This window comes from Pelobates fuscus, chromosome 7 (assembly GCF_036172605.1).
Source record: "Pelobates fuscus isolate aPelFus1 chromosome 7, aPelFus1.pri, whole genome shotgun sequence".
Lineage (NCBI taxonomy): Eukaryota > Metazoa > Chordata > Amphibia > Anura > Pelobatidae > Pelobates > Pelobates fuscus.
In genome coordinates this window covers 109,794,518-109,810,402 of record NC_086323.1, presented here as the reverse complement: position 1 = coordinate 109,810,402, position 15,885 = coordinate 109,794,518, and the positions used below count along the sequence as shown (strand labels likewise).

The following is a 15,885-nucleotide window of genomic DNA, read 5'->3' as shown; positions in this document are numbered from 1 at the left end:
AAGACAGTGTTTACGGCAAAAAGCCTGAAGGTAATGATTCTACTCACTAGAACAAATTTAAAAAGCTGTAGTTTTTTCTGGTGACTGTAGTGTCCCTTTAATTTTTTTAATGCAGATTTCAATAGAAATTGGCACTTTTATAAATGACAGCCCCTCTGGCTGTCAATCAGACAACCAATTCCTTTACCTCCTTGTTTGCTTAGCTCACTGGATGAAAACTCAAAAGGCAGCAATTGCTCAGGCCACCCGCATTGCAAAATCTTCTCATTGAGCTGCATGGGGAAGTCTGTGATTGGACAGTCACAGAAAGCCTAGGTGGAGTTAGAAGGAGAGGGCCTGTAAAGGCTGCAGACAGCAGATCTGCAGTGCAAACTGTTTTTAGATATATCCCCCAATGACAATATTTCACAAAGCTACAACTCCTTGCAATGAAGCACTCACAGTGCTCTTCCTGGGAACATAACAAAAACAGAAACTGGGAAACCATGGGACATGGGTCTCAAATAAGAACTGCTCTGTCATATTCAGAACAGTCAGGATATGCTCCATACCTGTTATGTCATCCAGGAAATGGAAGCAATGCAATATCACTGTGTTCACTGTTCTTGAATATATTTCTGAGTGAGAATTACTGAGTGTGTTGGGCCTGTTTGACTTCCCACTTACATAGACTAAGTCATTTCTCATTCAAGGAACAGAGGACAGCATACCCACACACAATAAAGCTGTTGTATGCAGCCACTGCTCACTGTTCTATTGAGTATGCCCATTTTACACATTCAACAAAATAGGGAAACACAGATACAATGGGTTGAGTCATAATGTGAAAGGGTTACCCGTATGGCAGCATGGTAATTGAGAAAGGCAATCAAAAAGATTTAAAAAGGTTGGCAGCCCAAAAGTTGGGTGCTGCCCATGCAATATTTATCATCAGGTCAGTAAATGAGTACAACATTCAAAAATCATTTTTATCAAGTTGGGGTATGACGAGAACCTTACTAAATGCACATTTATTTAGTTATTTACTAAATTGTGAAAAAGTTCAGAATTCAAATAGAATTTCAATGTTTAGGCCATAATAGGTGATTTTGGAAAGCTTCTACAATTTAGTTCTATTTTTGATTTGACTATGTGTGGCTCAAAATTTTTAATTCTTTGTAAACTGACTTTAAATTCACAGTAAATAACCCTGAAATGGTTGAAATTTTTTATTTCTTTAAAACATTTCATTTTAGAATTTGTTGGCTGAAACTTTTTTTATGCCTTTTTACACTTTTTATTTTAGCATGGAATTAATTAAAGTTAGCAGAACATCCAGGCTAGATTTGTGGTCGCTACAACAGAAACTCTGTATGTTTAGATTATTGACTTGCAAACTTTGTTATGTCACCTTGTAATAAATGTGTATGTATGAAAGTGTTATGACGCTTCTAAATCTCCTACAGATTAATGTAAAACTATATATATATGTTCCTATCTCTCTTCAAAAGGTTTTGCAATGTTGAGTCACCTGCAACATTGCATAACATAGGTAGATTGTTGATAATATTTAACCTAAAGGTTGCTCTTATCGTAGAAGGGGTCGACTTCATTTAGCTGCAATGCAAGGCCGGAAGATGTCCTTGTGCCAGTGCTCCAAGAGGGATGTTCTATATGACTTGATATTCTGTAGCTCATAAAGGAGCTGACCTAAAATTAGAGCTCATCAAACTATCCCCTTATTTTTTATTTTATTTTTAAAAAGCAAGCACAACTGCACCAAATTTGTGAAGCCCAAACCTGTTTCGAGTGAGTTCCCCAAATGTTACATGGACTTACTGCGAATTTAAAGTGAATTTAAATTTTTAGGCCAAAAAAGCGAAACAGGAGAAAAATCTTAAATTCATCCAGGTTTTCAGCTTGGCCATGTTGAAGTAAAGGTACCATAACCCTTTTGTGAGGGAGTGAGCAGTGCAATATGCCCTATTTGGCACTGTGGGGTAACGTTTGTTGTCAGCATTCAGTGTCACACGTGCTGGGGGTGTAACTAGCCCCCAGCACACAATTAAAATATCTGTATATGCACAGTGTTTCAAGCAGACACACTGCACATACTCACTCCTACCACCATGACCACTTCAAATCAGCGATGTGGTCATGATGGTTGGAGTAACCCTTTAAAGTTTTAAATTCATTTTAAATTCACTTTGTTTTCAGAGTTGTCACAGAGTTTGTGTTGGGCCAGTCAAACAGGCCCAACACACTCAGTAATTCTCACTCAGAAATATATTCAAGAACAGTGAACACAGTGATATTGCATTGCTTCCATTTCCTGGATGACATAACAGGTATGGAGCATATCCTGACTGTTCTGAATATGACAGAGCAGTTCTTATTTGAGACCCATGTCCCATGGTTTCCCAGTTTCTGTTTTTGTTATGTTCCCAGGAAGAGCACTGTGAGTGCTTCATTGCAAGGAGTTGTAGCTTTGTGAAATATTGTCATTGGGGGATATATCTAAAAACAGTTTGCACTGCAGATCTGCTGTCTGCAGCCTTTACAGGCCCTCTCCTTCTAACTCCACCCAGGCTTTCTGTGACTGTCCAATCACAGACTTCCCCATGCAGCTCAATGAGAAGATTTTGCAATGCAGGTGGCCTGAGCAATTGCTGCCTTTTGAGTTTTCATCCAGTGAGCTAAGCAAACAAGGAGGTAAAGGAAGTTTAAGCTGTTTAAGCTGTAGTTGTTCTGGTGGCTACTGTGTTCCTTTAAGGTCAAATAGCCTAAATTGTTTATGTATCCAGTTTGGTTGGCATTTTAAAATTACCCCGTAAGTGCAACTTGACAAGCAGACCTGACACAAAAAAAGTAACCTGTAGCTGGATGGATTGCTATATTGTTAAAGTGTAAGAGTGTGATTTGTAACCAATACACGTTAGTTTGTTTTAATATACAACAATGCATGATGATTTGTAAACATGGTTATCTTCTTGTTTTATTTTAGTTTTGAGGTACTGGGATCTGCTGTCTCTAAAGGAGAAGAGGATTTTTAATACATTTCTACTTACTCTATTATGTATGTGATTATATTATTGTTCTCAATGGGGAGAAAGGAGACTTATTGGAGTTCTGTGTGTATGTACCTATTTGGCACCTTCAATAAATCTTGATTTTTGTTTTTGTTTCCCTCTAATATTAACACACTCACACTTTTTTATTGTTCCTCTGACAGGGCTGTGTTAATGCTCCTTTTTCATTGCCCCGCTCCAAACATGCACCTCGAGAGGACACGCCCCCAGCCGTGACATACTAAATCAACACGCTACCTGCAAAGATGCTCCCGTTGTGCTGAACGCTTCTGGAGGAAGACTTGCACCCAGTCAGACTTTCTCCATTATAGATTCATATTGTGTTCATACAGCGCAGCCCTTGCCCTTGCCAGTCATACTTTTCCTCTCTCGTTAGTTCATGCTTCCGCAATTCCAGGCGTCTCTTTGACACCTTTAACTCTCTTCTGCGCCCTGCTGTGGCCACCCTCAAACTGACCTTACAGCTGAGAGCTTTGCATGCTACTTTAACGACAAGATTGAACAGCTAAGGAAAGAATTCTCCCCACCCTGCCTTTCTCTTTCTCAACCACACATAAATCATGCCTTTCCTACCCTTCAGACTTTCTCCCCTGCTACTGTACAAGAGGTGGCTGTTCTTCTCCTTTCCTCTTGCCCCACCTCTTGCCCACTTGATCCTGTCCCGTCTCACCTTATCAGATCTCTCTCTCCCCTTGTCTTGTGCCTTCCTTAACACACATCTTCAACTGCTCTCTCTCTCTTCTGGCATTGTCCCTGTTGACCTTAAACATGCTACTGTAATACCTATCCTGAAAAAAACATCCATCGACCCGTCCACCTCCTCTAACTACCGTCCCATATCCCTGCTCCCTTTTTCTTCAAAGCTTCTGGAAAGACTTGTCTTTACCCGTATGTCTGACTTCCTCAATTCCAACTTTCTCCTTGACCCTCTTCAATCTGGCTTCCGCTCCCTCCACTCTACTGACACTGCTCTTATTAAAGTTACTAATGACCTAATAGCAGCTAAATCCAAAGGCCACTACTCCATACTAATTCTACTTGACCTCTCTGCTGCCTTTGACACTGTTTATCATGCTCTCCTTCTTCAAACTCTTCAATCATTTGGTCTCTTTGAGTTTGTCCTCCCATGGTTTTCCTCTTATCTCTCCCAACACTCATTCAGTGTCTCCTTTTCTAATGATACCTCATCCCTTCGTCCTGTCTCGGTTGGAGTTCCCCAAGGCTACGTCCTTGGTCCTCTTCTTTTTTCTCTTTATACGGCCTCTCTTGGCAAACTTATTGCCTCATGTGGATTCCACTACCACCTGTACGCTGATGACACCCAGTTATATCTCTCCTCCCCGGACCTCTCCCCTGCCGTTCTGCAACATGTGACTGCTTGATTTCCTCCATCTCTGACTGGATGTCCTCCCGCTTTCTAAAATTAAATCTCTCTAAAACTGAACTTCTTGTCTTTCCTCCTCCCAATACTGATCCTCCTCTTTCGCTCTCCCTTGAAGTCAGTGGAATACACATCAGTCCATCCTTGCAAGCACGCTGTCTTGGTGTCCTACTTGACTCTGGCCTTACCTATGAGCCTCACATCCAGCATGTTACCAAATCCTGTAGATTCCATCTTAAAAACATAGCCTGCATCCGTCCCTTTCTTACGCAACATGCTACTAAAGAGCTTGTCCATGCTCCAGTAATTTCCCACATGGATTATTGTAACCCTCTTCTAATTGGTCTTCCCAAAAAGACTATACGTATTGCCCCGCTAGAGTCTGTAATGAATGCTGCCACCAGACTGATTTTCCTCTCTAGTCGGTCCTCTCACACCGCACCCCTCTGTCAGTCCTTACATTGGATTCCTGTAAGCTATAGGAGTTCGAGGTGCTAACCCATACCTATAAAGCATTGACCAATTCAAGCCCCTCATATATATCTCTACACAGATCCATAGGTATGCCCCTGCTCGGTCTCTCTCTGCCCGTGACCTTCTCCTGTCCGCTGCTCGTACCCGTACGGCCAACTTACGCTTGCAGGACTTCTTGCGGGTGGCTCCCTTCTTTTGGAATAGTTTGCCTACCACATCAGACTCTCCCCTAGTCTTCAATCATTTAAGAAGTGCCTTAACGCTTATGGCCTCCCAGAGTAACCTACCTGTCTCTTGCTCTCTCCTAAAGGGCAGAACTCTACTCTCTACTCCAGCTCTGCTTCACTCCAACCTATTTTGATTGCTATTTCCTGTCCTAATGTGTTTTACACTCCACCTCCTATAGACTAAGCTCGTTTGAGCAGGGTCCTCTTCAACCTATCGTTCCTGTAAGTTTTCTTGTAATTGTCCTATTTATAGTTAAATCCTCCCACTCTTCTAATATTGTAAAGCACTAGGGAATCTGTTGGCTCTATATAAATGGCAATAAATAATAATAATAATAATGCACGGTCACGCTGGGCAGCTGCCTGTTGGCCCCACATGCACAGGGGCCCCATAGCCTTGCCAACTTTTCAATATATTATTCCGTGAGATTTATTCAGAACCTTCCGATCTGCTTTGTTAAAACGTTTAGGTGGACTAATCATCTCACTGTCAGCTGTTTTCTGTACATGTGATCTTCCTGTTGCGAATACATATCTTGACCTTGATAAAAACAACTTACACTTACTGATTGTACATAAGCAAGACAAAATCAACACACAGAAGTTGCAAAGCTATAATAAACCCTACCTCAATAACTCCACCGCACTGAAGGTGCACCGGACAATACAACCGTAGACCCACAACTGCAAATAAATAAGGTATCAATGATTGATGGCTATCTTTGTAATTTTCAACATTCACCGCTGTACTACAACAATCCATAACGAACCCTACGTCGGTACAAACCTGAGTGGATGGAACTGTGGTACTCCACCCCACCCCCCCCCCACCCCCCACCCCTATTACTCTCTGTATCCCTTCCCTTGACTATTGATATAACCACAAAACCGATAAATAAAGAATGTTAATAAAAAAAAAAAAAAAGATTAACAGGTTACATACCAAAATTCTAGAGTTACCTTTTACCTCAAGGAATACACCTATTACGGTGTTTTCCGGTTTTGAATTTTTATTGTTTGTATAAAAATTAAAAAACATTGACGAACTGCGGCCTCAAGAAAAATAACAAAGAAAGAAAAGATGAGGCTTCCGAACATCAAATGTATTTCTAACAAAACCATCATCTTCTTTCTGTATCATTGAAATGCCATTGTACCTTTTGAAGCTCGGCTTTTGCACAAGCCCAAGTACTGCTTACAAGCTGTATTGTCTGTCAATGCAAAAATAAAGAATGATAAAAAAAAAAAAAAAAAGCTATAATAAAGTTCTTCTAATATTTCCAACAGTCCATGTACGTTACCTTCCCCTGCTACCTACAAAAGGTTTGTGTGGATTAATCACTGTTCTACAGCATGTTTTGTAATGTCTAAACACTGATTTAGCTGGAAGTAAGTACAAGTTTAATGTTATTGATAATTTACATTTACATTCCGGTGGGTTGTGTAGGCAGGGTCATAATTCTGCTAAGACAGCCCTGTCCACTGATACTATAATAGGTTTGTGGGATAATTACCTATTGGGCGCTTTTATATTTCCAGAAAGAATTTGTAGAGCTGCAGATCACTTATACACTCTTTTCAAATGGGTTCTTGTCTTGCATAGTTCCTACGTGCATAAATGTGTTTGTTTTCAGTTAATTATATAGCATAGGATGCTTTTTTTATGTAAAGTAGTAGCAATCACAAGAAATAAAATAAAATAAAAAAAATTTACAAGGGGAGAAAGCTGGGGGAACACAAATCTGATAAAACAAATGCATTGTGCTTTCTGGCAAAAGCAATGTTAAAACACAGAGAAGAAACCGTGTTGAAAAAACAAAGTACAGAAAGGAAGTTTGGGGGTGGGGAAGAAAGAGCAAAGTGATGACAATTTGAAAGAGTGAACTATAGCACATATTTGTTAACCAGTCCCAAGATGATAGAATCTTTAAAATGTAAGTTACTATTTAACCCCAGTTTTAAATTAGCATTTTTCATTCACTCAGCTCCAGTAACTTGCTGGAATAGTTTAAAATTTCACATCTTTTTTCCAAACAGAATGTATGTATGTGTACATGTATGACCCTATACTAATACAGCTTAAACCCCTAAATGCCAATACAACACATTTTAGCTGTCTCAAAAACATTTAGGATTTAAGATTTCCACTTGTAGAAGCTTAAAAATTGAATAAAAGAACAAGATGATACTTAATGAAAATGGATTTAGAAATAGTTATAACTGGCTAAAAAGTATTCAGTCAAACCACTGACTAAACTCCTTTTTAGGGTCCGTTGACATAAATACGTCAATACGTCAAAAAATATGTTTTTGCAAAGTACATCACCATTTGAGTGTGCATAGGGATTTTTTTCCTCTTGAAAACATATTTGCTGAAAACGTAGTTTAAATGATGCCTTGCAGATATCATGTAATGATTACTCACGTAAACAGATAGCAGCCATTGTCAATCTTGACCTTCCAGGGTAAAAACTCAAAATTGCACAAAGAGAATGGTATCCTATTTAAGAGGAGGGTGGGGAGGTAGTCCACACAGGCAGTGATCACAAATTAGTGACTGCAGTAAATTAAAACCCAGCACATTTCATTGGTATACATGGTTGACTTCCTCGGGAATAAAGTTTAAAAAAAAATAAAAAAAATACTTTGTTATAGTCGTCATGCGATCTTTGCTCTTCGGCGAGCCAATCATTTGCCTATAAAATGATCATTTCTTTGATTAACCCACTACTAAAAGCAATGCTTCATATAGAGTACAAGGCTTAGATGTTGTTTCTTTTCCTCTTCCTTTTTGTAAACCTCAAATTTAAAGCAAAGATGAGTCTTGCGTAAGTGATGACATTTTGATCATATTAATTACCCTATACTATTTCCATTTTGCTATGCAATGCCCTGACATTCTTGCCTTTCATTACTGATTATCCAAAAATATAAAGATCAATCTCAACAAGTGATTAGTTTAGAAAAGTACAAACATAGCATTATGACAACCACTCCTATGAGGACTAGTTGCATCGTGGGCATCAAAGAAGTGTGGGTTTTGTAAATTTATTGAAATGACCCACTGGAAGTAGAGCAGCATACACATGTCTTTGATTTACCTGTGATGTCTGGTACTGTGTCCCCCCAAACTAGTGCACCCTAGTAGCTAATGTGGTTGATTTGGATACTCTTGGTTACCCTATGATTGCTTTGTTTTTTTGTACTTGACATAACATTTATTTATTTTTTTCCTAACCTACATTATCTATTGTTTCTAGGAGCTCCTGATTCAAGTGACCTCACCCATGATGCAATAATTGGATTACATTGATGGATACATTGAGGGAGCTGCAAACATCTCAGTTTTGGGTACAATATAGTGCACTCACAGATCTACATAGAACCATAGTTAGTCAGTATTCTAATAGTTAATGGTGACATTTTCACATTATGTAAAATGTGGTTAAAGAATTTATAATACCTGTGAATTGAATATAAAACTGAAGAAGGCAATCCTCATGCAAGTCCTGTGATATTTTTAACCGTGCAGATGGCAATTCTGTCCATGCTAATCTATTAATAAGTTTACCCTGCCACATTCGCAATGAAATGTCTGATGCTGGCTAAAAAGTCCACACCATATAATAAGGGGTTTTCTGATTTTGAGTTACAAGTTTTAAGCGGTTTTATTAGTGTGTTTCATTTTGATGCTTATATGCTCACCCAATGAACTGGGGACATTCAGGGCCCTAAATGGTTTAGCCCCCCCCGCCCCAATGAACGATCCCAACAGGTGCTGATGACTAAACGTCAGTCACTTTCAGTCTCGCTAGCGTGAGGGAAGGGGAGGGATTCTGCTGTTCATAAGACTCTGTACATGGCAGCTAGATGCAGGTATATTAAAAATATGAAGTGCTAAATTACAGCTGTGTTAACCCCATGTGCAACAGGACAATGCCTACAAGACCTTAATTCACTATTCAAATGAACTGCAAGGATGCAATTTCAATTATTTATATAGAGCCAACGTATTCTGCAGTGCTGTACAATAGGAAGCAAGACACGTATTGAATTAGTAAGTAAAGAGGGCCCTGCAAACGAATGAAACAAGCTCACAATCTAAATATGCCATCCTTAGGGACACTGTAGGCAGTGTAAGTTCTTTATCTTATTGAAGTGGTTGTTATAGTATCTGGAGTGTTTCTGCCAACATCCATCCATACAGTGTTAAAATGGTTTAATGATAAAAGAGTGCCCCCAGCAGCCATCCCCTCTGTGCTGCTTATGGTACTAAGGAAGCATTAGCCTGAGCAGCAATGGGTGACTCTGATTGGCTGAGAGTGTCAGCTGACTACTTTCAGCATATCACAACTCACATTTCTGGTATGAATTGGTATGGCTAGAAGGAAGTGTGTAATCTCTGATTTAGTAATGCATTTAGTGGTGGTGAGCTACAGGTGGCTAAAAACCTTATTTACTGTTGAGTTGTTTAAAAATGGTTTAACACTGATAAAAGGGCCGTGGGACACCAGACAATATAACCAATTCAATGGGATAAAATGTTAAGGAGCCTACAGTGTCCCTTTAAGCTTGTCAACCAACTCATCCATCTTCCTTTAATTTAGGCTAGAGGTACAAAACGCAAGGCAAAAGTTCAGTTGACTTTCATCCATTTCATGGTACCAGTACTGATTTGGCCTCTGCAAAGCAGTATCTGCAATACCTGCTTATTAAAATGCCCTATGTTATGGTGAACTGTAAAAAGCTGTAAGTGGTCTATTTTCAATTGGTTTAAATAGGAATTGATGTGTTGAGAGGATTTGAAAGGCCCTCAATGGATTACTATGTCACACTGCCTGAGAAATGAGACACTGTATGGGGCAGTGATTGGGTTAATAGAAAGTGAGTTATTTCATAGGATGCATTATAGCACCTTCATCACAAGGTCATACAAGATCAGCATTGTTTTGGCCCATAATAGGGAGGGGTGAATTCCTCCTGCAGTAACTTATTGCGGATATTGTGCATGATAGGCTTATATTCAAGATTAAAGGCAAGATAATGTGCCGAATCTATATAAGAAAAGGCCATCTGTGCGTATACCTTGTATTGAACACCCCCAGGAGTCTGAAGATGCAATGTTGCAATATGCAGGATTCTACCAGGATTCTATACAGTTAAATCCCAATGTATGCCTTGATAAGACATGAAGCTCTATGGAAATGAATCTGCAACGATGAATCTATTCTCACAGGATATTGTGATTAATACCATATCGCACTGTTAGGCCAATGATGTCATGATCAGGATACTGAATTAAAGACATATAGAACAGTTACACATCATATTATATGTATGGATGTGTAGGTATGTGTGTGTGGGGGGTATATATGGATGGAAGATGTTCCAGCAAGGCTGATCAAACAAAATAACGACTAAATCATGACTGTAGACATTATTTGTATAATAAAGCTGCACTGATGATGAGGCATCATAATCTTCCAGGATGGAGCTGTAGAGAGACCATGGATGGTGTTTGTGGAGGTGGGAATGTAACAATTTTCTATCCCTCCCTTGCATTCTCATCTCCAGATCCACCCCTTTAGCCCCCATCAGGAGCCCCCTACTCACCCATTGCAGAGATTGAGTCCCAGGCGGCGGATCCTTGGTCTGCTCGGGGTTGGGGGTTGGTGATGAGATAGTCCAGGAGTCAGTAGCACACAGCACAGCCCGGGCTCCAGTCCAACAGCCCCCGCCTCATCCTGGGGAGACCCCCGGCCTGTGTCCCCATCCCCAAACCTGGGCTGATCACTGGGCTCCCGGGGCAGCCTGGCACAGACAGCTATAGCATGTGTGTCCTTGTAATGCCAGATTCTGCTATCAGCTACTGCAGCAAATAAACAAAGAAAGGCTCTCTATCAGTCTGTGGGTCCTGCTGCTGTATCTCTGCGCCTGGCTCCTGCACTCTCTCTCTCTCACACACGCCTTCTCTATCCCAGGCTGCTGAGACCCCCTCTGTGGAGAGTAGGGGGCAGCTGAGACCTTCTCTCTGAAGAGCAGGGGGCAGCAGAGACCCTCTGTGTGGAGAGCAAGGAAGCTGAGACTCCTTGAGTGGAAAGCAGAGGCAACAGAGACCCCTCAAAGGACAGCAGGGCTGTTGAGACTCCCAATGTGGAGAGCAAGGGCAGCTGAGACTCCCTCAATAGAAAGCAGGGGCAGCTGACTTCATCTATGGAGAGCAGAGCAGCCTCTCTATGTGTGTGGATCTCCTTCCAAACTGCCTCCTACGAAAGTGAGAGCCCTCACAGAGCAGAGAGACCCACTCTCTGCACTCTCTCCTTGCAGCAGCGTCTCTCTGTATTTATCTTGTTTGATGTGTCCCTCCCCAATGTGTGTGTGTGCCTTCCCTGTAGCACGCACAGCTATGTACCTGATTGTATGCTCAGTCTGTGCCCCTTTAAACCCTTCTCTAATGCACCGTCCCTTAACGCTCTCCCACACTCAGTCCCCTTCACACGCTGTCCTTTAAATGGCCCTGTCCAGTGACATCTCTAGCATCCTGTCTCCTTCCAGTATCTCTCTGCATAAAGAGCTTGCTGTCTGCAGATCACAACGCTCTCCTTTCTCTCCCAAGCCTCTCTCAGCTGGGTGATTCAGAATCTGCCTGTCTTTTCCTGTACCTAGCTGCCCCTGTAGTCTCAATATCCCCCAGCTATTCTCTCCCCCTCTCCCTCTATGTCCCCCATCTCTCAATGCCCCCTCCCTCTCTCTCCTTGTGTTTGCTTCCAGCCTATCTGGAGAGTGTCTGTTCTCCCTATTACAGTCCAGTTTGCAACGCCTTCTTCTCTCATGATAAGCAAAATCAAGTCAAATAAAAAAGGGACTCAAAAGGAAAACACCTCAGAGCCCGTTTAAAGCACAGTGAAGCAATCACCATAATTATATTAAACCGCCTCACTAATCCCCTCCCCCACATGCTTTAAACATACATGTACACACATGTAATGATGCAGTTTCAAAAAAACAAAAACGTTCAGCTTGTGGTTTCTCTTTGGGGATTTGGGAAGTTAGAATCTAAATGTTGTGAAATATTTTTTTAGCACCTACCCACAATTACAGATGCTGTGTATATTTAACCAAGAAAGATTTGGGATTTAAAGTAACACAGTGTCATTAAAGGCACTTTACTATGTAGCATCACTTCTCTTTGAGTTTATTAAACTAGTTTTTCCAGAATAGACTGGTTGAATGTGTCCTATTCTATAGGGTGGGCTGGACATTGTCACTTACACTTTTAAAACAGGAATTGTATTATTTGAAAGTAGCAGATTTGAAACAAGGCTGACAAGTTTTCCCGCTTCACTGTTAATGGGCTAGATAATGTACAACCCTCCACCAGTTGCTCCATCATTTTAAATTCAAATCTAGAGATTAATAAAGATGGAATGGCTAATGTGAAATGAACCGCAAAAATATCACGTTAAAATATTGTTTGAAATTAAGTGAAGGAGGATCTGATACCTTGGAAAATCTGCAGAAGAAGGATATCAAGAAGAAAGTATCCATTTTATTAGGTATGGAATGTATAATGTATTATAATGGTGTGAAACTAACTTTGGAGTTTCCCTTTAGGTCCAGGTTAAATATCAGGGCACCGTCTAGATAAGTTCAAATATAGTTCTGTATGTTTTCACTTCACCTTGAAGGCGACACAAACTTTTTGTATTCCTCCTTTAGTAGAAAAAGGGTGAAAAACATCGTTCGAGATTAAGACCGTAGTTGTTTAAAGCACATGGTATTTTATAGAAACCAAATATCTAAAAAGGTGCTCTCTATCTAATTAGTAGCAGCAATCCACCCTCAAGGAGTTCCCGCAACCTTGTGACAAACAGGCAAATATACAAAGTGGTGAAGTGTGCTTAGAGACAGTATTGAAAAAATGATGTTTACATACAGCCAGCAGAAGGAACTTTCGTAGGGTGTATCTTAACAACAAAACAGAAAAATATATTAGTGCAGCTCAATGTAATATACATATCTCAATTAAATTAGCAATGCCTGAGCAACACACACTTTGTGGACTGATATTTTTCCTAATTCCATTGTGGACTGGTATTTTCTTAATTATTTTTAATTAAAATTATTCACCGTTTAATAAAGTACATATTTTAATTTACTATATCCAGTCCCTGGAATATTATTAAATTTTTATTCCAGTTGGCTCCCTGGACATCCAGCATATCCATAGGTGGGGATTATTCCACCCAAGCCTATATATACCAGAGCAGGTCCATGCTCTGGGTATTGTAGGTAGGATACTTACCTATACATTGTCACACTGCATAACTGTATTGCACAATTGGAGTCTCTTGTTTATGTTTCTTTACATATACCATTGCTTGAAGCCAAGACTCCTGGATTCCATTATTGTATCCACAGACGGGAATTATACCGTCTACGCCTACAGAAACAGAACTATATTATCTCTATAAAGTGTGAGTACTCCTTTGCCATTGCTAATTTAATTGAGATATAAATTATACTGTGCTGTACTATTATATTTTTCTGTTAAGTTACACCCAGGAAAGTTCCTTCTGCTGGGTGTATGTAAACTTCAATTTTTTATATACTGTCTCAGGGCGTGGTTCACCACTTTGTGTATATTTACATGGTACTTCATGTTCTAACTGGTAAATGTGATGCTTTACTGTGAAGTAACCAATAGTCACTCATATTTCAAACAGATAGACTGTCCTTTAAATTGACAATCCAACAAACAAAATCATTTTTTGTCAATCTTTATTTATGCTGTGCAAAGAATAACAACAAGCTTGCTGAGCCACGACAGCAGTCACAAGCATAGTAAATACTGACAGTTAAATCATTGGCGTGACTTTCAGATATACTGCACATTTTTATAGCATATAAGTAGGAGAGATAATCAGTGGTGGGACAAAAAGACATATGAGAAACAAGCTGGATCGACTGACTATGCGGCTATTAAAAATGAAAATAAACAATTGTATAGAATGCTAAACAACTTATGTGTACCACTGGGTACTGATATAGGGTGATTGGTACAGGCAAAGGAGTAATACACTGAACAAAATTATAAACACAACATTTTTGTTTTTTCCCTCATTTTTCATGAGCTGAACTCAAAGGTCTGAGACTTTTTCTATGTACACAAAAGCCCTATTTCTCTCAAATACTGTTCACAAATATGCTGGACCGCCATCAGAAATTGTGGGGCCCCTAACACAGCTCAAGGTCTGGGCCCCCCAGGTGCCCGCCTCCAAGCCCCGCCTCCAAATCCCACCCACAGGAATACACACACAGACACAAAAGGACACAGACACACACAGAAAGATATACACATACTAACACACACATACTGAAACAGACACACACACATATACAGACACATACACATGCATAAGGATATACAGATACACACACACAAATAAATACTGACATACATACATACATAATGGCATACATACATATACATACTGATATACATACATACAGACATACACACACACACACACAAACATACAGATAGATATATACATATACAGATACATACAGACATACTGACATACACACACAGACATACATACATACATACATACTGACATATATACATACTGGCATACACACACACATACAAATAGACACATACATACAGACATACATACTGACATACACACACACACAGACATACATGCACATATACATACTGATAGATTTATACATACATACACACACATACATACTGACATACACAGACATATATACATACTGACACACACACACACAGACATACATACTGACATACACATGCTGACACTCACACAGACATACATACTGACATATATACTTACTGACACACACATACATACAGATAGACAAATACGCACATACATACAGACATACATACATGCATACTGACATACATGCATACACACATACATACTGATAGATATATACATACCAGGCCCGGACTGGCCATCGGGCATACCGGGCAAATGCCCGGTGGGCTGCGATGGCCGTGGGGCCGAGGCCGGCGGGGAGATCACAGGATCTCCCCGGCCGGCTCCTGCAGGGCCAGCGCTACCCGAGCGCCAGCCCTGCTGTGTGTCTCCATGGGCCGGTGGGGAGATCAAAGATCTCCCTTTACCGACCCAGAGACACTTCCAGGCGGCCGCTTGCTGGGGTGTGAGAGAGGGAGGTAGGAGAGGACCGGCGGAGCTCTATCCAGCAGCTCCGCCGGGTCCTCTCGCGGGATTCTGAGCGTTGCCGCGGTTACCATGGCAACGCTCAGATCTCGCGAGAGTGAACTCTAGCCTGCAGGCTAGAGTTCACTCTCACCACTGGACCACCAGGGGTCAGGCAGCATGGCTCTCCAATGGCAGAACGGCTCCCCCCTCCTCCCAGGCAAAACGGCTCCCCCCCCTCCCAGGCAAAACGGCTCCCCCCCCTCCCAGGCTAAAGGTAAGAAGGGAGGGGGGGATATAACTTTTTTTACTATTATTATTAATAAAAATTAATTATTAAAAAATTATTAAAATTACATTTAAATAAAAAAATCACACTCACACACACATCACCCCCAGACACACACAGCACCCAGACACACAGCACCCAGACACACACAGCACTCAGACACACACAGCACCCAGACACACACAGCACCCTCAGACACACACAGCACTCAGACACACACAGCACCCAGACACACACATCACCC

The 15,885-nt window shown here is 40.8% G+C and overlaps 1 protein-coding gene across 1 annotated transcript in view; it reads right to left on the bottom strand.

Annotated features, from left to right (window-relative positions):
• The window catches only part of MGAT3 (beta-1,4-mannosyl-glycoprotein 4-beta-N-acetylglucosaminyltransferase), an 84,670-nt gene extending 73,632 nt beyond the window's left edge, over positions 1 to 11,038 (bottom strand). The window contains exon 1 of the mRNA XM_063426394.1: positions 10,764 to 11,038. The gene's annotated coding sequence lies outside the window, so the exon portion shown is untranslated. The remainder of the gene's footprint in view (positions 1 to 10,763) is intronic.
• Between the last annotated feature and the right edge of the window lie 4,847 nt (positions 11,039 to 15,885).